Source organism: Cervus canadensis, chromosome 28 (assembly GCF_019320065.1).
Source record: "Cervus canadensis isolate Bull #8, Minnesota chromosome 28, ASM1932006v1, whole genome shotgun sequence".
NCBI lineage: Eukaryota > Metazoa > Chordata > Mammalia > Artiodactyla > Cervidae > Cervus > Cervus canadensis.
The window spans coordinates 19,777,139-19,799,974 of NC_057413.1; the positions used below are offsets into that span (position 1 = coordinate 19,777,139).

Sequence of the window (22,836 nt, forward strand, 5' to 3'; positions counted from 1 at the left end):
AATATATATTCTTTAAAATAAGAACCTTGGGGCTTCTGTGATAGTCCAGTAGATGAGAATCCATTTGCCAATGCAGAGGACATGGGTTTCATCCCTGGTCCGGGAAGATTGCTCAGGCAATGCAGCAACTTAGCCGTGTACCACAAGCACTGAGCCCGAGTGCTGCAACTACTGAAGCCAGTGCACCGAGAGCCTGTGCTCACAACAAGAGAACTCCTACTTGCTGCCCCTAGAGAAAGTCTGCTCACAGCAGCAAAGACCCAGTTCAGTTCAGTTCAGTTGCTAAGTCGAGTCCACTCTTTGCGACCCCATGGACTGCAGCACACCCAGGCCTCCCTGTCCATCAGCAACTCCCGGAGTTTACTCAAACTCATGTCCACTGAGTCAGCCATCCAACCGTCTCATCCTCTGTCATCCCCTTCTCCTCCTGCCCTCAATCTTTCCCAGCATCGCAGTCTTTTCAGATGAGTCAGCTCTTCACATCAGGTAGCCAAAGTATTGGAGTTTCAGCTTCAACATCAATCCTTCCAATGAACACTCAGGACTGAACTCCTTTAGGATGGACTGGCTGCGTCTCCTTGCAGTCCAAGGGACTCTCAAGAGGCTTCTCCAACACCACAGTTCAAAAGCATCAATTCTTCGGCACTCGGCTTTCTTTACAGTCCAACTCTTACATCCATACATGACTACTGGTAGAACCATAGCCTTGACTAGACGTACCTTTGTTGACAAAGTAATGTCTCTGCTTTTTAATATGCCGTCTAGGTTGGTCATAACTTTTCTTCCAAGGAATAAGCATCTTTTAATTTCATGGCTGTAGTCACCATCTGCAGAGATTTTGGAGCCCAGAAGAATGAAGTCAGCCACTGGTTCCACTGTTTCCCCATCTATTTGCCATGAAGTGATGGGCCGGATGCCATGACCTTAGTTTTCTGAATGTTGAGCTTTAAGCCAACTTTTTCACTCTCTTCTATCACTTTCATCAAGAGGCTCTTTTGTTCTTCTTCACTTTCTGCCATAATGGTGGTGTCATCTGCATATCTGAGGTTATTGATATTTCTCCTGGCAATCTTGATTCCAGCTTATGCTTCATCCAGCCCAGCGTTTCTCATGATGTACTCTGCATATAAGTTAAATAAGCAGGGTGACAATATACAGCCTTGAGGTACTCCTTTTCCTATTTAGAACTAGTCTGTTCTAACTGTTCAGTTCTAACTGTTGCTTCCTGACATGCCTACAGATTTCTCAAGAGGCAGATCAGGTGGTCTGGTATTCCCATCTCTTTCAGAATTTTCCACAGTTTATTGTGATCCACACAGTCAAAGGCTTTGGCATAGTCAATAAAGCAGAAATAGATGTTTTTCTGGAACTCTCTTGCTTTTTTGATGATCCAGTGGATGTTGGCAATTTGATCTCTGGTTTCTCTGCCTTTTCTAAAACCAGCTTGTACATCTGGAAGCTCATGGCTCATGTATTACCGAGGCCTGGCTTGGAGAATTTTGAGCATTACTTTGCTAACATGTGAGATGAGTGCAATTGTGCAGTAGTTTGAGCATTCTTTGGCATTGCCTTTCTTTGGGATTGGAATGAAAACTGATCTTTTCCCATCCTGTGACCTCTGCTGAGTTTTCCAAATTTGCTGGCATATTGAGTGCAGCACTTTCACAGCATAATCTTTCAGGATTTGAAATAGCTCAACTGGAATTCCATCACCTTCACTAGCTTTGTTTGAAGTGATGCTTCCTAAGGCCCCCTTGACATCACATTCCAGGATGTCTGGCTCTAGGTGAGTGATCACAGCATCGTGATTATCTGGGTCGTGAAGATCTTTTTGTACAGTTTAACTGTGTATTCTTGCCACCTCTTCTTAATATCTTCTGCTTCTGTTAGGGCCATACCATTTCTGTCCTTTATTGAGCCCATCTTTCATGAAATGTTCCCTTGGTATCTCTAATTTTCTTGAAGAGATCTCTAGTCTTTCCCATTCTATTATCTTCCTCTATTTCTTTGCACTGATCACTGAGGAAGGCTTTCTTTCTTTCTTTCTTCTTTTTTTTTTTAATACAGAAAAGAATTTTAATTGATTCATCATAAAGGCATTGAGCAAAATAATGTTAATAAAAGTTTTCAAATAAAATATTTCAGACAATTTTTAAATACAGCAGTACAGAAACTAGCATTAAAATATTTGGAAAATTACACACATTTTAACACTTTCACAGTCTTTTTAGAACCCAAACTTTTAAATTTTAGAACTACTAACTTAAAGGCCAATAGAAGAATGTAGAGGAACAGATTCTATAGAGTTACGACCTGGACACTACTTCCCTAGAGTCTTACTGCCAGAGTGAAGCTACATGACTTTATAATAATAAAAAAAGCTGAATTTCTCAAAGTAAGTATCCATGAATTATATTAGAAAAATGTATCCATATTTAGGTATATTTACATAAAGTCATCATGTTCTGTGGCCCATCAGCCTAGATATATTTATTAACCTTGGTTCTGTTAGTATACATTTAAAATCTAACCATATGAATCATTTAATCCAACTGGGTATTGTTTTGTTAGACACCAATCACTAGTAATAAGTTCACTAAAGAAAAGTGGCACAAACACCAAATATTAATGAAATGACAATAGTGCAATTACAAAGTTTAATTTTAATTAAATCTGAAGTGTGCCTTCTGAATAATGATTTTTAAAATGAAAAAATATTTAGCTATAAATTCTGTTCTATACAAAAGGATATTATTCCTTACATCTTTCCCTGGTACAAATTGGAAATTCAAAATACTTTAACTATACTCAAACTGAGTTGCTACAGCCAAGTACCTATAAAATGAGAATTTTGTGTGTGAAATCAGTAGTTACTTTTCAAAAATGGGGATGGAAATTTGCCTTGTGTGTGAAATCAGTAGTTACTTTTCAAAAATGGGGATGGAAATTTGCCTATCATTAAACTTTCTGATCAGGCATGAAGTAATTCTGGCCTCAAAGTGTACTTTATAAATAACTGGTCAAATTTCTGTGAAAAACCAATGTTCTTACATAAAAGAGAAATAATTTTCCAGCTATAGCTACAAAGTTTCATAATTAAGGATTCAGAGTGCTAGTCAGTATACATTAAAGATTTTTCCTTTCTTTGTATCCCTAGATAATTGCTATTTGTTAAATAGTTTGTATTTTATGATAATGGGCTGTCAGAACTCATTCACACATAACTGTTCTATAGTTGAAATTGGTTTCAACTATAAAATTGTATACAAGGAAATCAGGTGTGTTGCAGTACTTGGTTGCAAATAACTTGCCATCTGGTGTTGGGTCAGAAAATGCTATTTCATCAGTCCTGAGAAAATAGCCTAACATGAAGCAGTTCCTGAACGTGTCTACCAGTCGTCGTGCAATGCGCTTTCTTCTTTTAAGTCTGAAGACCCAGATTCTACTTATCCCACACACTGCAGGTTCTGGTACATCTGAACATTGCCAAGCCCTCTGACATTCTTTAGAGCTTGGGGTTTCTGGGCCAGTTGGTTCAGACACAACACGGAAGGCCTGTTTGATGGGCTCTGCAATTAAACACCCAACTACTTTCTTTTCATCAGAGATAAACAGCAAGGTTTTGGTTTTGTTTGGATATTTGGGAACAACTTGCTGGAAGCCCAATTCATTATTAACAAGTTCCTGGACATCTTCAACCTTTCTGATAGCATAACTCGGATCACGTGGCAGGACCAACACAATTTTCCCATCCCAAAACTCAGCTACAACACGTTCTTTTTTCCAGCCTGTATATTTGATTCCCTCCACAAATCGGTGGTGATGCTGAACATGCTGCAGTTCGTCCTCAGGGTTGGAAGCAGCGTAGATCATGCCACAGGACTTGCACATGGTGGCTCCGAAATGTTTCTGACCTGCATCAATGATGAGCTGGTCTTTTGTTTCTTTGTTTGAATCTTTTGTATTAGTACTCTTCTGTACGTTGATTTGTTTTAAGAAGTTAGTAGATGTGGTGGATCCCACAGAAGACTGTTCTTCAACTAGAGATCTTTTTGTGTTGACTGAACACATAGTGAAGATGGGATAGACAATGGACTCAGGAGAAACTGCCTTGTTCTCACTGAAAGACTCCTCTGAAGGACAACTCTTATTTTCATTAGTTTTACACTCCCTTGAAGAAATGACTCCATCTGATGCATCCTTTATTAATTTCTCTTCACTTTTACTTCTTTCACTCAACAGCTCAATGTTCAGTTCTTTTTCTACTAACACACACTTTGGCACTTGCCTTTTCTCAAAACTTCTTTCATTGACATTCTCTCCATCAGACTCTTCAATAACTTCTGATTTATTTTTCTGGGTGAGTCCCAGTAACGGCTTATCTTCCAGGGATGATTTTCTCAATGAGGGCTTTTTCCTACTAACAAAAAAAGCTGCTCCACCCTGGAGAGTAGCTTGTGGTTTGACCTTCTGGCTTAGAACTCGAGGAGCATTCAGATTATTTTCAGCTGAGTAACAATTATTCTCCACAGCTGGCTTATAGGTCACTCGGTTCTGCTTGGAATTTTTAGAATTCTTTGATACAGGCTTGATGCATTTATATCCTGCTTGACACTTAGCAGTCAAACTCTTCTGTGGTTTTTTGTTCATCTTCTTGGAGCAGACTGGTTTTCCTTGCATTTTTTTCTGTCATATAGGAATACGATTTATCCTCAATATTAGTTTTTAGACCAATGGATCTACTCTCTTTTATCAGCTTTCTCTCCAATGGATTGAGGTACCACTTATCTTTGTTGTAAAAGGATACAGCAGACACAGCAGATTTAAATGGTGAACCTTGATTTGCAGATGGCAATCTATTTTTAGTCGTTTTGAGTGGACTTGAAATCAAATGGCCCTGTTGAGAGCAATGAATCTTTCCTTCATTTTTAATAGTGGTTTGGCAAATGTGCTTTTTATTAGGTGATGGAAATACATTTTCCGTGAAGTCCAAAATTAATTTCTTTGATGGAATTTCTGATAATGGGATGTCATGGTTCAAAGAGCACTGCTTCCTTTTTGTTGGCGTTAAAGCTGACATCCTAACTCCTGGTAGCACCTCAGACAGACGACCTCTCCTCAGCCGAGCCCGTAGTCCCCCACTGTATTCAAATTCTCGCGCGCCAGTCCAGGCGGAAACCGCTGCGTTCCGATTCGCCGCTTCCCAGCGTGTCCAAGGGCAGACTCGACGATTGGTTGTGCACCAGCGCTTGCCCCGCCTCGCAGGAGGCGGTCTCCAAGAGTCTCCCGCCCTTGCAAGGCTGAAACCTCTCCCCTGGTGGAAACCACGTCTTCCAGAACCCCTTGCGGCAGCGCCGGGCTCCTTTCTGGAGGCCTTACCTAGGTGCATTCTGGGAGTCGTAGTTTTCTGCAGAACGACGGCGTTCTCTGTTACTCGATATATTGAGGTCACTTGCTGTTAAGATTTTTTTTTTTTTTTAATAGCAGCGTAAGAGTCTCAAGTTACTTTTCACATTTGGCGCTATAAGGTTGGTGATCTGGTCGCTAAGTCGTATCCGACTCTTGCGACTCGATGGACTGTCGCCTGCCAGGCTTCTCTGTCCATGGGATTTTCCAGGCAAGAATACTGGAGTGGGTTGCCATTTCCTTCTCCTCTTTCTTTCTTTCTTTCTTTCTTTTTTTTTTTTTTTTTTGAGGAAGGCTTTCTTATCTCTCCTTGCTCTTCTTTGGAACTCTACATTCAAATGGGTATATCTTTCCTTTTCTCCTTTGCTTTTTGCTTCTCTTCTTTTCACGGCTATTTGTAAGGTCTCCTCAGACAGCCATTTTGCTTTTTTGCATTTCTTTTGCTTGGAGATGGTCTTGATCCCTGTCTCCTGTACAATGTCACAAACCTCCATTTGATTTAAGTCATACCTGAATGGTCTAGTGATTTTCCCCACTTTCTTCAATTTAAGTCTGAATTTGGCAATAAGGAGTTCATGATCTGAGCCACAGTGACCTCCCGGTCTTGTTTTTGCAGACTGTATAGAGCTTCTCCATCTTTGGCTGCAAAATCTGATTTTGGTGTTGACCATCGGGTGATGTCCATGTGTAGAGTCTTTTCTTGTGTTGTTGGACCCAGCACAACCATAAATGAATATGTGCTGGGCTTAGTTGCTCAGTTGTGTCCCTCTCTTTTTGACCCCTTGTACTGTAGCCAGCTAGGCTCCTCTGTCCATGGGGATTCTCCAGGCAAGAATACTAGAGTGGTTTGCCACGCCTTCCTCCGGGGGGTCTTCCCAAGCCAGGGATCAAACCCAGGTTTCCTGCATTGCTGTTAATATAGGCATATACAGTAGCCTCCCTCAGGGAACCCTGTCTCTCCTCCTCCTAACCCTTAGACTAAAGTGCCTTTGTTTACATCACAGGGAGATAACCTGAGCCTGCCAACCTGTGAGGGACTGTGACTTTCTTGGGTTTTTTGTGTGGGATATGACACCATTTGTCTGGTGCTTACCAGAGTGGCTCAGAAGTTCAGGGGGCGGGGTGGGAGAGCAGGAATCATGGAGAGCTGTGGCATCTTTGTTTATTGATATGGCAGGAGATAGTCCATTTCATACCACCTCTGAAATGACTGTAAGGAAGCAAAACTAACAACCACCTCCTGCCTGAGTCTTGTCATTCTAAGAGATATTTGCAAGAATTAAGTAGTCTTTTTACTCTGTTTCCTCACAGCATCCCCATCTCTGATCCATAAAAGAACCTGGCATCCAGGCTTCAACAGATGGTTATTTAGAGACATTAGTCTGCCATCTTCTTCGTCAGTCGGCTCTCCAAATAAAGTTGGATTCCTTGCCTTAACACTTTGTCTCTTGGATTTATTGGCCTATTGTGTGATGAGCAGAGAGAGCTTGGACTTGGTTACAGTAGTACACACTGGACAATGTAGGGTAGGCTTAAGCCAAACTGTACAGTAAGAAAGATTTGAGACAGGCCAAGAGGGGCAGGTTGACCAGGGAAGGGTAAACTTTTGGTAAAGGTAAAATTCAGAAAGAGAAGGAAAATATAGGCTATGGGAGAAATGCCTCAGAGAAGGAAAAGCTGAGCAAGTTGGAAAAATACAGGGTAAAGCAGGGCATGCCATGCATGGTATGTCAGGGTAAGCAAGCATAATCTGTCAGGGTGAGCTAACATGACAGGTGGGGTACAGCAGAGAAGATGAAAAAGAAAAATCTGAAACTGTTGAGAAGGACAGAGCAGAAAAACACACTCGAAAGGTAAGTGTCATGTGGGTTACAGCAGGGCACAACCATACCTGAGAGAGAAAGGAAAGGCTAAATAAATACAGAAATGACGAGACATAGAAAGCTTGGGTAAGGTGCCATGGAGCTGGAAAGGGTAATGAATGAAAATTGAGTCTGTAAAGAAAAGTTGATCCCATGATGAAACTAAGAAGAATCTGTTCCCATTAACTCATTAACAAGAATTATGTGGAATATAGTTGTGATTGATGTGGGTTTTCAATATTGGTAGCATATATTATGCAGGTCCCAATATTGATCATCCCAAATTCTCAGGGTCCTACATCAAGGTGTTCATCAACATGTTACCAATCACAGAATTCTGTTCTGCCATTGGTCCTTAAACCTGTGCAGTTTTTTAAATTATTAAAGAAAAAAAACCAAAAAACAGGAACCTTGGCTATTTGTCACCACTTGTATCTCTCGAATCTAGAATAGTCCCAGTACATAGTAGGGGTTCAATAAATATGGGTTGACTGCAAGCTGGCACAGTGCTTTCAAAAAGCAAGTTGAAAACATGTAGGCTGCCAGTGTGCTGAGTCACTTCAGTTGTGTCTGACTCTTTTTGACCCTATTGACTGTTGCCTGCCAGGCTTCTCTGTCTATGGGATTCTCCAGGCAAGAGCACTGGAGTGTGTTGCCACGCCCTCCTCCAGGGGATCTTCCTGATCCAGGATTGAACCTGCATCTCCTGTGTCTCCTGCATTGCAGGTAGATTCTTTACTCACTGAACCAATTGGGAAGCCCTGAAAACATGTATGACAAGCCTTAAAAATAATGATGCAAAACTGTCCTGGTGATTCAGTGGTTAAGATTCCACCTTGTAATCTAGGAGACCCCGGTTCAGTCCCTGGCCCAGGAAGTAGGATCCCACATGCGGGCACAGATAAGCCAGTGCACCGCAACTATGAGCCTTAGAACTCCTGGACCCACCCACACCTAGAGAGTCAGTGGGCCACAACAAAAGATCCTGCCACAACTGAGACCTGATGCAGCCCAAAAAAAAAAAAAAAAAAAGTTCATGTTCTTTGACCCAGTGATTTTTATTCAAGAAATCCATCATTTTAAAATAAAATACAGAATAATGTTTAGGTATGCACATTTTATTTTTAAATCATTTTGGCCTTGCCAGGTGGCTTGGCAGTATCTCAGTTCCCCAACCAGGGTTTGAACATGGGCCTCTGCAGTGAAAGCTCTGAATCCCAACTAGACCACAGAGGAACAACCTCAGGATAAGAATATTAATCAAGGAATTCCATGGTGGTCCAGTGGTGAAGACTAAGCACTCTCACTGCTATGTCCTGAGTTCAGTCCCCAGTTGGGGAAGTGAGATCCTGCAAGCCATGAGGGCAACCAAAAATAAAAAATAAAATTAAAAAAAGAATGTTAATCAAACCTTATTTGTAAAGGTAGAAAAAAGATACAGAAGAGTGGGTATATATTTTTTTTAATAGTATACAGCTAGTAAAAGCAGTTTTTAAGGAGAGTTTATAATATATAAACTTATTTATTGATTATAATGAAGTTTTCAAAAACAAGATGCAAAATAATTCATAATGAAAAAAAATTCATAATATATAACTACAGCTATGCAGTCCTGTATAGACATGCAAATACATGGGAAGCAGTTTGTGCAATTGAGCATAGCTAAGAAGTGACGATCTGCCAAAGAGCTCACCATGTCCCTCCCCGTGGAGACATTAGATGGTTTCGCATCTTTCTGCTTTTATATATTTTTATATATTGCTTGTGATTGCACAAGGTTTACTTTTTAAATATAATTATTTACTTAGTTAGCCATTTATTTTTGTCTGTGCTGGGTCTTCATTGCTCAATGGGCGTTCTCCAGTTGCGGCGAGCTGGGGCTTCTCTCTCCCTTGGTGCACGGGCTCCTCCTCGTGGTGGCTTCCCTTATTGCGGAGCACGGGCTCCAGGGCGAGCAGGCTTCGGTGGTTGTGGCCCAGGTGCTCAGTCGTCTCGGCTCCTGGGCTCTAGAGCACAAGCTCAAAAGTTGCAGTGAATGGGCTTAGTTGCTCCCAGGCATGTGGGATCTTCCTGGATTAGAAACCTACCCCTGTCTCCTGCATCAGCAGGCAGATTCTTTACCACTGAGCCACTAAGGAAGCCCCTGATTTTTAATGGGATAAAATACTTATAATGATGTATTAAAACACACAAAATAAAGTTTTAATGAAAAAATTCAAGTCTCCTTTCCCAACTCACCTTGAAACATCTCTCCTCCGACATCATGAGGCAGAAGTCCCTACTGATGGTCCTCCAGGGGAAAGAATTGAACTCTTTCTCCACAATCTGTGATCCTTCTTGGATTTGGGAGTCTGCTGAGCAATGAAGGCAACACTTAGAATGCCATCTATTATTGGGCTTCCCTGGTGGCTCAGATGATAAAGAATCTGCCTACAATGCAGGAGACCTGGGTTTGATCTCTGTGTCAGGACAATCCTTTGGAGAAGGAAATGACACAAACCACTCCAGTATGCTTGCCTGAAGAATTCTATGGTCAGAGGAGCCTGGGGGGCTATAGTCCATGGGGTCCCAAAGTGTTGGACATGACTGAGAGACTTTCACTCACTCATAAGATCTTACCATCAATTATTGATTACTGATTATTACATAATTTTAATCTCACCACACCTGAGAGAGTAGAATGGATTCTTTCATTTTCACAGCTTGAGAATCTGAGTCCCTGTTATACTAAATGTGTAGCCTGGATTCCCAGAAAATGTTGGCCTTGAGACTTAGATGACTCTGGACTTCCTGGGAAGCCCACCTAGGCACCATCTGGGTGACAGATGAGTGAGTCGTTCAGCCATGGAGTGTGGGTCCTAGCGTTCTTGGAGGTGTCTGCAGGTTTTCACCTGAAGACTCCTGAACATACTAAAACTATGTTTTCTCTCCCTTCCAGGTCAAGCAGGCTTTTCTTTAAAAATGCAAAGATAGCTTCCCTAATATGAAGGCCAACCCACATCCCCCTACCCCCACCCCACCCCATGACTCATCCCAATTGGTAATCTGAATTCAGTGAAATTACCCTTAGGGTTGTCGTTGAGCATGTGGATCCAGGACAGAAGTTATCTGGGGATTTGGACTTGGCTGATCTGGAAGGCAGTCCTGAAAGTTGATGTTTTACTAGATGGGCTTTGGGAAGGGGAAGACAGGTGAGAAGATTCCAAAAGCAGACCTCGGTGAGCTCTGTGTTCCAACAGAAGGACTTGGAAAATCTGCCAGCCATTCTTGGCTTATAGTTTCGAGTTTCAATTCCTTCTCCATTATAGACCATTCATTTGGCAGACATGTACTAAATATCTACTATGTGATGGCTGCTGCTTTTAGGAGGAACTGGGGCTGATGGACCCACACTCTCCTGGCACTCAAGGTTGGCTCAGTCTTGCTCAGGCTGATGTGGGTAAGGACGTTTTCACACAAATGGTAAGTGCAACCTGCGCAGGTGCCTTGTGGACATATATGTAGCCTGGCAGCTTTGAGCAAGGAGTTACAAAAACCTTATAAAGGAGACAGCATATGAGCTGCATTTTGAGCATAAGTAGGAACCCAATGGACACCCAGGACTAATGAACACGACTCATAATCCAGGACATGCATTCCTTTGCCTAGGCCAGGACACGACTCAGACTAAGCTGACTGGGGAGTTTTGCCAGTTTCTTTCCTGACAAGAAAGTATGCCCCCAACATCTGACTGCTCGGGAATCACAGTTACTAAATATTGAGATGAGGAGTGGGCAGGGCGGGGCTTGATTTGAACAGGAAAATTCTGCTGGAGGGATTGTTAAAATGCAAAGGCCTGGGCCCCCACCCCTGGAGTTCTCATCTGTAGGTCTGGGGTAGGTCCTGAAAACTGCATCCCAGGTGATGCCAGTGTAGCCTGTTTTGGGTCTGCACTTTGAGAACTATACTAGAACCACTTTCTTGCAGGAAGAGCAAGGGTTTGTGAGTCTAGTTTGGTTTCTAATATCAGAAGGGAACTGTGAGGTATAGAATAAACCAGACCACACCTGACCCACCCTGGCACCGCATGCACCCCAGTGACCCAGTGTTTGATTGCCTTGGGGGTCACAGAAGCGGCAGACAGCCAGGAAGGGACCTGATGTGAAGGTTGGAGAGGGTGCCCTGGAAGCAGAGCTCTACACTCATCACCTGGGGCTGCTGCAGCTCCACAGACTGGCTCCTGCCCCCTCAGGTCCTTCCTCACCCCTCAGGACACTGACCTCCAGGCCTTCCTCTCACTCTACCTCAGATGTTTGGGCCTCTGATGACAGAGGAGATCTGATCACACTTTCTGATCCAGACAGGGAAACATAAGGTGACAGACATGGACAAACTTGCAAGTTAACAGAATGGGCTAATAATGAGGGCCCTGAAAGTGTTGGCAAATGGCTTCAGTCAGGTGTCCTAGGAGAAACACCAAAGAGGCACGTTGTTCTAGGAGTGTGTCTTCGCTTCGGGTGTGAGAGATCCTGGGTTCAAATCCTGGTTGAGCCCACATCCTTTTGGGCTTCCCTGATGGCTCTGATGGTAAAGAATCTGCCTGCCTGCAATGCGGGAGACCTATGTTTGATCCCTGGGTTGGGAAGATCCCCTGAAGAAGGACATGGAAACCCACTTCAGTATTCTTGCCTGGAGAATCCCCCATGAACAGAGGAGCCTGGCAGGCTACAGTCCATGGGTCGCAAAGAGTTGGACGTGACTGAGCGACTAAGCACACAAGAGAAACACCAGTGATATATCTAATTATTGAGACCTTGACATGGACGCTAGAGGGCGACCTGAGATTGCTGAAACTACAAGTGTTGGTCCAAACACCAAAAGAATGCTTTGTAGGCTGGGCGAGCATGCTCAGTCACGACCCACTCTTTGTGACCCCAAGCAGCCAGGTTCCTCTGTCTATGGGATTTCCCAGCAAGAATACTGGATTGGGTTGCCATTTCCTCCTCCAGGGGATCTCCCTAACCCAGGGATTGAACCGGGGTCTCCTACCTTGGCGGGAGGATTCTTTATCACTGAGCCACCCGGGAAACTCCTAGATTGGGCTTTTCTGCTTAAATCAAAAATTTGTCAAATACTATTAGAAAATAATAATTTTTTAAAGTGGGAATTGCCTGGCAGTCCAGTGGTCAAGGGGCTTTGCTGGTGATTCAGATGGTAAATAATATGCCTACAATGCAGGAGACTCACGTTTGATACTTGGGTCAGATATGGCTACCCACTCCAGTATTCTCACCTGGAGAATTCTATGGACAGAGGAGCCTGGTAGGCTACAGTCCTTGGGGTGGCAAAAAGTCGGACACAAGTGTGTGACTATCGCTTTCACTTTTACCAGTTTTTAAGACTTGGCTCTTTCACTGCTGTGGGCTGGTTAGCATCTCTGGTCTGGGAACTAAGATGCCACAATTCACACAGCTAGGCCAAAAGAATAACAATAAAATAGCCAATTTCCTTGACCAAACAACTTTCATTTGTTGATTAATCATGCCCTTATTCTATCTTTTAATGAATGAAAGACAGATATGTAAAGAAAGAAAATGCAACTAAAAGAAAAACAACACACTCAATTAAAATGGTAGTAATAATTCAAGGAATTATGTAATAATTCAAAGAATAATAGATCTATTTTCATACCATAATCTATTTTTCTCCCAGTTTTATTGAGATATAATTGACATACAGCAGTACTGTACACAATTAAGATATAGGGCATGCTGATTTGACTTACATACATTATGAAATGATTATCAGAGAATGATATAATTTTGAGACATTAAAAAACGTTAATGAAGGTTAAAACTCTTCAAGTTATTTTTAAGCTTTTTCAGTTCCATTTTTCTCCTTTGGAATTATCTTTTACTTTATATTTTGATTTGGTTCAAATTTCAAATGCATCAAAAAGGCTAGGAGTCTCTCTCACTCTTGTCCCATCCCTAACAGGCAACCACTGATAGGAATTTCTTGTTTATTCCTCCAAAGACATTTCATGCATATGCAAGCAAACAGAATTCTATACCTATATATTCTTTTCCCCTTCATACAAGACATAATATATGGTTTCCTCCAACGTGCTTTTTTACATTTAACAAGATACCATGAAGATACATATCAAGAGCTTCTTATGTCTTCATTTTTTGTTTTTGTTCTTTTTTGTTTGTTTGTTTGGGGCTGCACCAGGAGGCAAGTGGGATCTTAGTTCCCCGACCAAAAGATCCAACTAATAACCCCTGCAATGGAAGCAGAGAGTCTTAATTCCTGGATCTCCAAGAAAGTCCTTTTATTTTTTTAAAAATCTCTTAAGGTACTTTATTTCTAGATATGCAGTGTTTCTTAACCAGTTCCATACTTGTAGGCATCTGGATTTTTTTTCTTTTAAAGTGAATACAATAACATATAATTTTGAATACAGTCATTTTGCGGATATACCAGTATGTTTTTGGATATACTCCTGGAAGTGGTTCTGCTGGGTGTATGCATTTTAAAAACTTGGACCGAGATTGTCGTATGCCCTTTGAGAAAACACTACGAGTTTACAATCCCATCTGTAATATATTTGAGTACCTGTTTTGGTATGGTTATTTTTTAAACTATGAGAATGTGTGTGTGTGTGTGTGTGTGCGCTTAGTTGAGTCCAATTCTTTGTGACCCCTTGAACTGTAGCCGGCTGGGCTCCTCTGTCCATGGAATTTTCCAGGCAAGAATACTGGACTGGGTTACCATTTCCTCCTCCAGAGGATCTTCCGGACCCAGGGATCAAACACTGGTCTCCTGCATCTCCTGCATTGGCAGGCGGATTCTATACCCCTGAACCACCTGGGAAGCCCATGGAAATATGCAGGGATACATATGTGGAAGCCATCTGTGTATAGGTGATATTTAAAATCCTGGGACTGGATAGAACTAGACCAATTAGGAAGTTAGTAAGAACAGAATAAGAAGCCCAGGTAAAGCTCTTAAACATGCCAAAATTTACAGCAAAAGGAGCCAGCAAAGGAGATTGAGAAGGAACAGCCAGTGTGGTAAGAAGAAAGCTAGAACAGTATGTCATAGCTTTAAGGGTGCATGGGGTGGGGGTGGGGAGTTGGATCATAAATATAAATTCATACAATCACTCTGGAGAACAGTTTGGCATCTCATGGTAAAGATGTGCAATAATTCCACTCCTACAGACATATTCTAGCATGACACATAGGGACCAAGGAGACGAAAGTTCACTGCAGGCAGCAGGTCTGCGATAAAAAACAAAGGAACAGTCAATGAAAAGTAAAAAGAGAGATAAATTGTAGCACATTCATACCATTCCCCAGGCAGCTCAGTGGTAAAGAATCTGTCTGCCAATGCAGGAGACACAGGAAACAAGAGTTCCATCCCTGGATTGGGAAGATCCCCTGGAGAAGGAAATGGTAACCCATTCCGGTTATTCTTGCCTGGAGAATCCCATGGACAGAGGAGCCTGGCAGCCTACAGTCCACAGGGTCACAAGAGTCAGTCACAACTTAGCGACTAAAGTACCACCACACACCTATCAGAAAAGCTAAAAGTAAAAAGATTAATAACTATAAATGTTGGCAAAAATGGGAAATAACCTGAACTCTTATCCATTGTCTATAGGAATATAAAACAATTACTTTGGAAATGAAGTTATGGATCTTCAAAGAAAATAAAACAGCAAAGACTTTATGACCAAAATTTATTTTCCTTGGTATTTACTCAAGAAAAATAAAGATTAAAAAAAAAATGGAAGATATATGTCCCTGAAAACCATATATAAGAGTGTTCTTAGTTGCTTTATTTGTAGTAGCCAAACACTGGGAATACCCTCAAATGTCCACAAACCGTGGTCCAGTCTGCAGAGGAATGTGCTATGCTGTGTTCAGTTGATTCAGTTGTGTCCATCTCAGACAGAATACCATAGAACCCGTTCTTTCCAGTTAAAGAAATCCCTGCAACGAGCAGCTGTGTGCCACAACTAGAGAGTAGACCCCACTCGCCACAACTAGAGAAAAGCCCACAGAGCAAGGAAGACCCAACACGGCCAAAAATAAACAAATAAAATTATGTTTCTTAAAAAGAATTTTAAGGTGGTGGATTCTTAGGTTACATCTTCTGCTTCATAATTTTACAAGTATGTACACGTCCTACAAGGTAATTGATTTCTGTTGTGTTCAACAAATACTTTCCCTTGGGTTGAGTGAACACTTCTGTGTCTACTTATGCTTACCAGGTTAAGGAAACCACCAAGAGCTCAGTATAATAGAGACAACAATTAGCTCCAGTGATGGGCACTTTTGAACATTTATAACCTGAAGCTGATATACCGTGGTCTGCTTAATGTCTGCTTAACATTCTAGTTGCTAAAACACATATTAATGAAGCTTTCTGTGCATGCTACATTTTAAGGCTGTACCTTAAATAGACAAACCCACTATATCCATATAAAGTGAAAGTGAAGTCGCTCAGTCATGTCCGACTCTTTGCGACCCCATGGACTGTAGCCCACCAGGCTCCTCGGTCCATGGGGTTTTCCAGGCATGAATACTGGAGTGGGTTGCCATTTCCTTCTCCAGAGGATCTTCCTGACCCAGGGATAGAACCCAGGTCTCCTGCATTGTAGGCAGATGCTTTACCGTCTGAGCTACCAAAGACTGTATTTATCTATGAGTCACACAATAACTTTTGGGAGGAAGAAGCTGAAAGTTAAGGACATTCTAGACACGCACTGTCTGATATGCTGGTGACTAGTCATATATAGCTATTTGAATGAAATAAAATTAAAATAGACACAGACTCACAAATACAGAGAACAGACTTGTCGTTGCCAAGAGGGAGGGGGCTGGGGGAAGGATGGCCTGGGGGTTGGGGGTTAGTTAGATGCAAACTATTATGAAAAGAATGGATGAACAGGGGACTTCCCTGGTGATCCAGTGGTTAAGAATCTGTCTCGCTGGGATGGGGAATACGTGTAAATCTATGGCTGATTCATATCAATGTATGACAAAACCCACTGAAAAAATAAATAAATAAATAAAGGGGGAAAAAAAAATCTGTCTCGCAATGCAGGGCAAAAGGATTCAATGTCTGGGCAGGGCACTAAGATCCCACATGCCTTGGAGAAACTGAACCTTCATGCCAGGATGAAAAAGATCCCTGGTGATGCAGTGAACATCCTGTGTGTTGCAACTAAGACCCAACACAGCCAAGTAAATAAATAAATAAATAATTTTTAAAACATAATAGAATGGATAAACAATGATAGCACAGGTAATCTTATTCAACATCCTGGAATAAATCATAATGGAAAAGGATATAAAGAAGAACCTATAAATGTGTATAACTGAGTCACTTTGCTATACAGCAGAAACTAACACAACATTGTAAATCAACTAGACTTCAACAAAATAAATAAAAATATTTGAACAATTAATTCATTAAATGAAATAAAAAGTACTCATCACAACAGTCATGTTTGAGGTGATGAAATAGCCACATGTAGCCAGTGTCTTCCTGACTAAACAGCACAGATATAGAACAATTCCTTCATCACAGAACATTCTGTTGGACAGGCCTGCCCTTCATGCTTTGTGGATCTACGTCAGATGCATTAGACCATGGGAGGTGAAAGAGTCACTATTATTTCTCTTAGACACTCTGTCAGATTTCTGTCCAGGATATGAACACATATCAAACTGGTGTGTAATAAAACCAAAGCAGGTCATAAGTGTGTGCAGTGCCTTTAGGAACAAACTGTCCCCAGTTTCAAAGGGGAAACACCTTTCCCCCGATGCCCTTTCCCAGACCGAGGACACTCTGTGGGATCAGTTGCTAGGGGGGCAGTTCTCTTGGAGAGGAGCCCAGAAGAAGGGCTTCCACTAAGTTTAAGGAGGCAGGGAGTCCAGTTCAAGGAGAAGATCTCTAAAACAAAGAGGAGGGAAAGACAGGGATCAGTTGGGAGACAACCTGGTTTACTCAGAACCGCAGTTCTCAAAGTGTGGTCTCTGGAACCCCTGAGGTCACTGAGATACTTTGACTGTTCACTACACGGACATTGGCTTTGAGGTAAAACTTAGCAATAACGGAGATTACGGCAGCAAACTTCATTAGTAATTATTTTCACGACAATTTTACTTGCAGGAAAAAAAGGTAAGTTTTCTTTAAAACGTCCTGGTTGACATATTAAAATTTCTTATCTTTCCTTCATAAACCATAATGGAAAAGAATATGAAAAAAATATATATATATAACTCAGTCACACTACGGTACAGCACAAATTAACACAACAATGTAAATCGACCATACTTCAGTAAAACAAATTTCAAAAATAAATGAATAAAAGTCTTTTCCCTCCTGAATTCATCATCCTTAAATCCACGTTTTAAAGTATTTTCTGTAACGCTGAGCTGCTGGAAGCCCCCCACCCTGAGGAAAGGGAAGCTGGAGACTGAATGGTTCCCCAACTCTGTGACACTCCCTGTGGGGGAGCAACACAAAGACGATGGTGAAAGCATTATTCTTTGAATAGTCTAAGGACACCCCCAGAGGACACCTGGAGTCCACCCCCAAACCTGTGCTGGGGACAAGCATGCGCCCTTTGAACCCCTCCTGCTTCTTGGATTCCCAGGTGTTTTGGATGTTAATCCCCATCTGCCTCCATCAGCGGAAGGAGCGAGAACTGGAGAAGCGCCTGTGGGGAGTAGGGATGGGCCAGGTCTGAAAGGACGCACACCAGGTCCTCTCCTGCTCCATTAGCAGCAGCATGGTCCTGTGACCACAGAGAGGCTGCAAAGTCCCCTCCCAAGAGGGGAGAACAGTTAAAGTTATCAGCAACAGTGAGTGCTCAGTTCAATTTATTTCGTTTTCAAATATTTATTGACTCTTTACCACATGCCAAGCTCCGTGCGAACAGCAGCCTGAGACTTGGCTGAGCAGCATCTTGGTCTGGGAGAAACTCTGAATCCACAGCACAGAAGACCTGTTGGGAAGTGCCTGCCATCCCAGGAGAAAGGATGAAGAAAACGTCTTCTGGAAGTTCATAGAGTGATTCTAGATTGCAAGGTGCATGGAGATGATAGGATTTGGACTCCACTTGCAGAGAAGAACAGGATACCAGTGGGGGAAGCTGGAACTGGAGCTTAGAAGCAGGGCCCATGAGTACAAGGTGGTATAAGGAATATTGATATTGAATTCATTAAATCCATACATTCTAAAGTTATAAATGGATGGAATAATTACTCATTATATGAAGTGGAAAAGATATCAGGAAGATGAATTCATCCCATATTTTGGAAAGATATATGAATTTAGATGAAATCACACAGATATGTTGAGTGAAAGCTTTCTAATTTTCAAACTGTTTTATTGTTAATATAAAGAGAAAAGTGCCACAAACTGCTCTGCTTGGATAGGCTGACTTCTCCACAACAGACACTCAGAGCTGGGGTGTAGACAAGTGAACCCAGCACGTCCCCAACCTCTCCCTGCAGGTCCCCTGAGGCAGCGACCTCTTGTCTAGTCTCCCTTGGGGCCCCAGCGCCTGACTCAGGGGCTCAGTCAACACTCCCTGAACACTAGGGAAGTGGCCTCTTGTGTCCTAGTCAAGATAGTGATTTCCTCTAGAAGGCACCGCCAAAACACTGACTCTCACAGAACTGGGCTTGCTCTAACAGCAGGACTGTGATGGTGGCAAGTGTGAGTTGTTGGCTCCTTCACTGACAAAGCCAAGGAGCCCTGCAGCACTCATGCCATTTCTCACAAGGCCACCAGAGGGCGGTGTGCAGCTGCTTATGACAAACCAGCCCCATTCAAACATCCTTTCCAAGTTAGCCTTGTCAGAACATGTTTCACAAAGTTAGACGATTTCTTTAAAGTACATTGATTTGCTTTCTGTCTTTAATCTCATTTGGACGCTAGTGGAAGTCCACTGTAAGTAACAAATATAAGGTGAGCCCATGACAGAAGTTGACCCCGTGATACATAGACGTGTAAACTTACATGTCCAATCCCCCATATGTCCACCTCTGTCCAGTACTCTCTCCCTCTCTTCAGTTCAGTTCAGTCGCTCAGTCCTGTCCGACTCTTTGCAACCCCATGAACTGCAGCACTCCAGGCCTCCGTGTCCATCACCAACTCCTGGAGTTTACCCAAACTCAAGTCCATTGAGTCGGTGATGCCATCCAACCATGACTACTGGAAAAACCATAGCCTTGACTAGACAAACCTTTGTTGGCTAAGTAATGTCTCTGTTTTTAATATGCTGTCTCGGTTGGTCATAACTTTTCTTCCAAGGAGCAAGTGTCTTTTAATTTCATGGCTGCAGTCACCATCTGCAGTGATTTTGGAGCCCCCCAAAATGAAGACAGCACTGTTTCCACTGGTTCCCCATTTATTTCCCATGAAGTGATGGGACCGGATGCCATGATCTTCGTTTTCTGAATGTCGAGCTTTAAGCCAACCTTTTCACTTTCCTCTTTCACTTTCATCACGAGGCTCTTTAGTTCTTCTTCTCTTTCTGCCATAAGGGTGGTGTCATCTGCATATCTGAGGTTATTGATATTTCTCCCAGCATTCCTGATTCCAGCTTGTGATTTATCCAGTCCAGCGTTTCTCATGATGTACTCTGCATATAAGTTAAATAAGTAGGGTGACAATATAGAGCCTTTTCGTGCTCCTCTTCCTATTTGGAACCATTCTGTTGTTCTACGTCCAGTTCCAACTGTTGCTTCCTGACCTGCATACAGGATTCTCAAGAGGCAGGTCAGGTCGTCTGGTATTCCCATCTCTCTCCTGACTCGCAAAGAGTCAGACACCACAGTGCAACTGAACAGGACTGAACTGAGTTTGAAGACTGTCTTTACCACTGAACCACCAGGGAAGCCCAGTCTATAGGTCTATGGACTATTAATTCTTTGCCTCATCTGTTATTTGTTTCACTTTCTTGAAAGATTTTGTTGAAGAAATCAGCTTGTTAGTACCACTATCTGAATTTTACTCATTTAAGCCTCATGCTGCACTTTAGCACTTCTCTGTATTTTGCTCTTGTTAAACAAGAGACTTGGTAAGATTCAGATCACACTAGGTTTTTAAAAATTACTCTAGCACAAGTGGATACTATTAATAGCAGTTTATAGAACAATCATACCATTTTATACTGCTTTATAACATGGTCATTTACTTCTGTTCTTTTGCAGGGTATCAGGTCTTTTAGATCATCATTAGAGAAAGGGTGACATTCACCAAGCATGCTCAGTTCAGAGAAAACACATATGTTGATGTCATCAAGATTAACATTCATCGATCAAGAAAAACAGCACCATGAAGATCAGTTCAGTCATTCGGTTGCTCAGTCGTGTCTGACTCTTTGCGACTGCAAGGACTGCAGCACGCCAGTTTTCCCTGTCTATCACGTACTCCCGGAGTTTGCTCAAACTCATGTCCATCAGGTTGGTGATGCCATCTAACCATCTCATCCTCTGTTGTTCCTTTCTTCCTCCTGCCTTCAATCTTTCCCAGCATCAGGGTCTTTTCCAATGAGTCTTTTCTTCACATCAGGTGGCCAAAGGATTGGAGTTTCAACTTCAGCATCAGTCCTTCCAGTGAATATTCAGGACTGATTTCCTTTAGGATAGACTGGCTGGATCTCCTTGCAGTCCAAGGGACTCTCAAGAATCTTCTCCAACACCACAGCGCAAAAGCATCAATTCTTCACTTCTCAGCTTTCCTTATGGTCCAACTCTCACATCCATACATGAATCCTGGAAAATAGCTTTGACTAGACAGACCTTTGTTGGCAAAGCTTTGTCTCTGCCTTTTAATGTGCTGTCTAGGTTGTTCATAGCTTTTCTTCCAAGGGGCAAGCGTCTTTTAATTTCATGGCTGCAGGCACCATCTGCAGTGACTTTGGAGCCAAAGGAAATAAAGTCTGTCACTGTTTCCATTGTTTCCCATCTATTATATGCCATGAAGTGATGGGACCGGATGCCATGATCTTAGTTTTTTGAATGTTGAGTTTTAAGCCAGTTAGTCATCAGACTAGCTTGATACATTTGTGAGTGGAAGCCCTGAAAATAAGAATAACCTCAGGGAAAGTGACTTTGAAGGTCACTGGGATTTAATTACAGAACTTGTACAAGACTGGGGAAACAGAGGCTCTTGAAGGGCACAAACAAAACCTTGTGCATACCAGGACCCAGGAGAAAGGAGCAGTGTTCCCACTAGAGACTGAGCCAGACTTGCCTGTGAGTGTGAGGGAGTCTTTGGCGGAGGCATGGGTCAGCAGTGGCCTGCCGTGGGGTCAGGGGCACTTGACTGCAACAGTCCTGGGAGGCATGGCATGCTGGCATAAGTCCTTTTGGAGGAGGCTGCTGTTCCCCTACCATAGTTTGGCTTCAGGTCTAAGTACAGGAAGAGAACACGGGCCCACCCATCAGCAGAAAACTGGATTAAAGACTTACTGAGCATGGCCTTGCCCACAAGCACAAGATGGGCAAAACTTTTCCCCACAGCCAATCAAATCCTTCCCCACAGCCAGTCCCTCACATCAGGAAACTTGCACAAGCCTCTTCTTCTCATCCATCAGAGGGCAGACAGAATGAAAACCACAATCACAGAAAACGAACCCATCTGATCACAGGGACAACAATCTAATTTCATTCTAACTCAGTGAAACTATTAGCCATGCCATGTAGGGCCATCCAAGACGGACAGGTCATGGTGGAGAGTTCTGACAAAAGGTGGTCCACTGGAGGACAGAATGGCAAACCACTTCATTATTCTTGCCTTGAGAACCCCATGAACAGTATGAAAAAGCAAAAATATATGACACAGAATGTGAACCTCTAGGTTGGTAGGTGTCCAATATGCTACTGGAGAAGAGTGGAGAAATAGCTCCAGAAGGAATGAACAGGCGGAGCCAAAGTGGAAACAATGCCCAGTTGTGGCTGGTGGTGAAAATAAAGTCCAATGCTGTCAAGAATGATATTGCATAGAAATCTGGAATGTTAGGTCAATGAATCAAGGTAAATTGGGAGTGATCAAACAGGAGATGGCAAGAGTGAACATCGACATTTTAGGAATCAGTGAACTAATCAGGACTGGAATGGGCGAATTTAATTCAGATGACCATTATATCTACTACTGTGGGTGAGAATCTCTTTTAAAAAAATGGAGCAATACTCATCGTCAACAAAACAGTCCAAATGCAGAACTTGGGTGCAATCTCAAAAATGACAGAATGATCTCCATTCATTTCCAAGGCAAACCATTCAATAACACAGTTATCCAAGTCTACACCCCAAACACTAATGCCAAAGAAGCTGAACGGTTCTATGAAGACCTTCAAGATCCTCTAGAACTAATGTCAAAAGAAGGGTGTCCTTTTCATCATAGGGGACTGGAATGCAAAAGAAGAAGCAAAGAGATACTTTGAGCAATAGGCAAGTTTGGCCCTGAAGTACAAAATGAAGCAGGGTAAAGGCTAACAGAATTTTACCAAGAGAACACACTGGTCATAGCAAACTCCATCTACAAACAACACAAG

At 42.4% G+C, this 22,836-nt stretch overlaps 1 protein-coding gene and 1 pseudogene across 5 annotated transcripts in view; one reads left to right on the plus strand and one right to left on the minus strand.

Moving 5' to 3' along the window:
* LOC122429593 (BOLA class I histocompatibility antigen, alpha chain BL3-7-like) overlaps window positions 1-22,836 on the plus strand; it is a 425,948-nt gene that overhangs the window by 208,468 nt on the left and 194,644 nt on the right. The gene's annotated exons all lie outside the window — the stretch shown is intronic.
* LOC122429941 lies at window positions 3,211-5,611 on the minus strand (annotated as a pseudogene).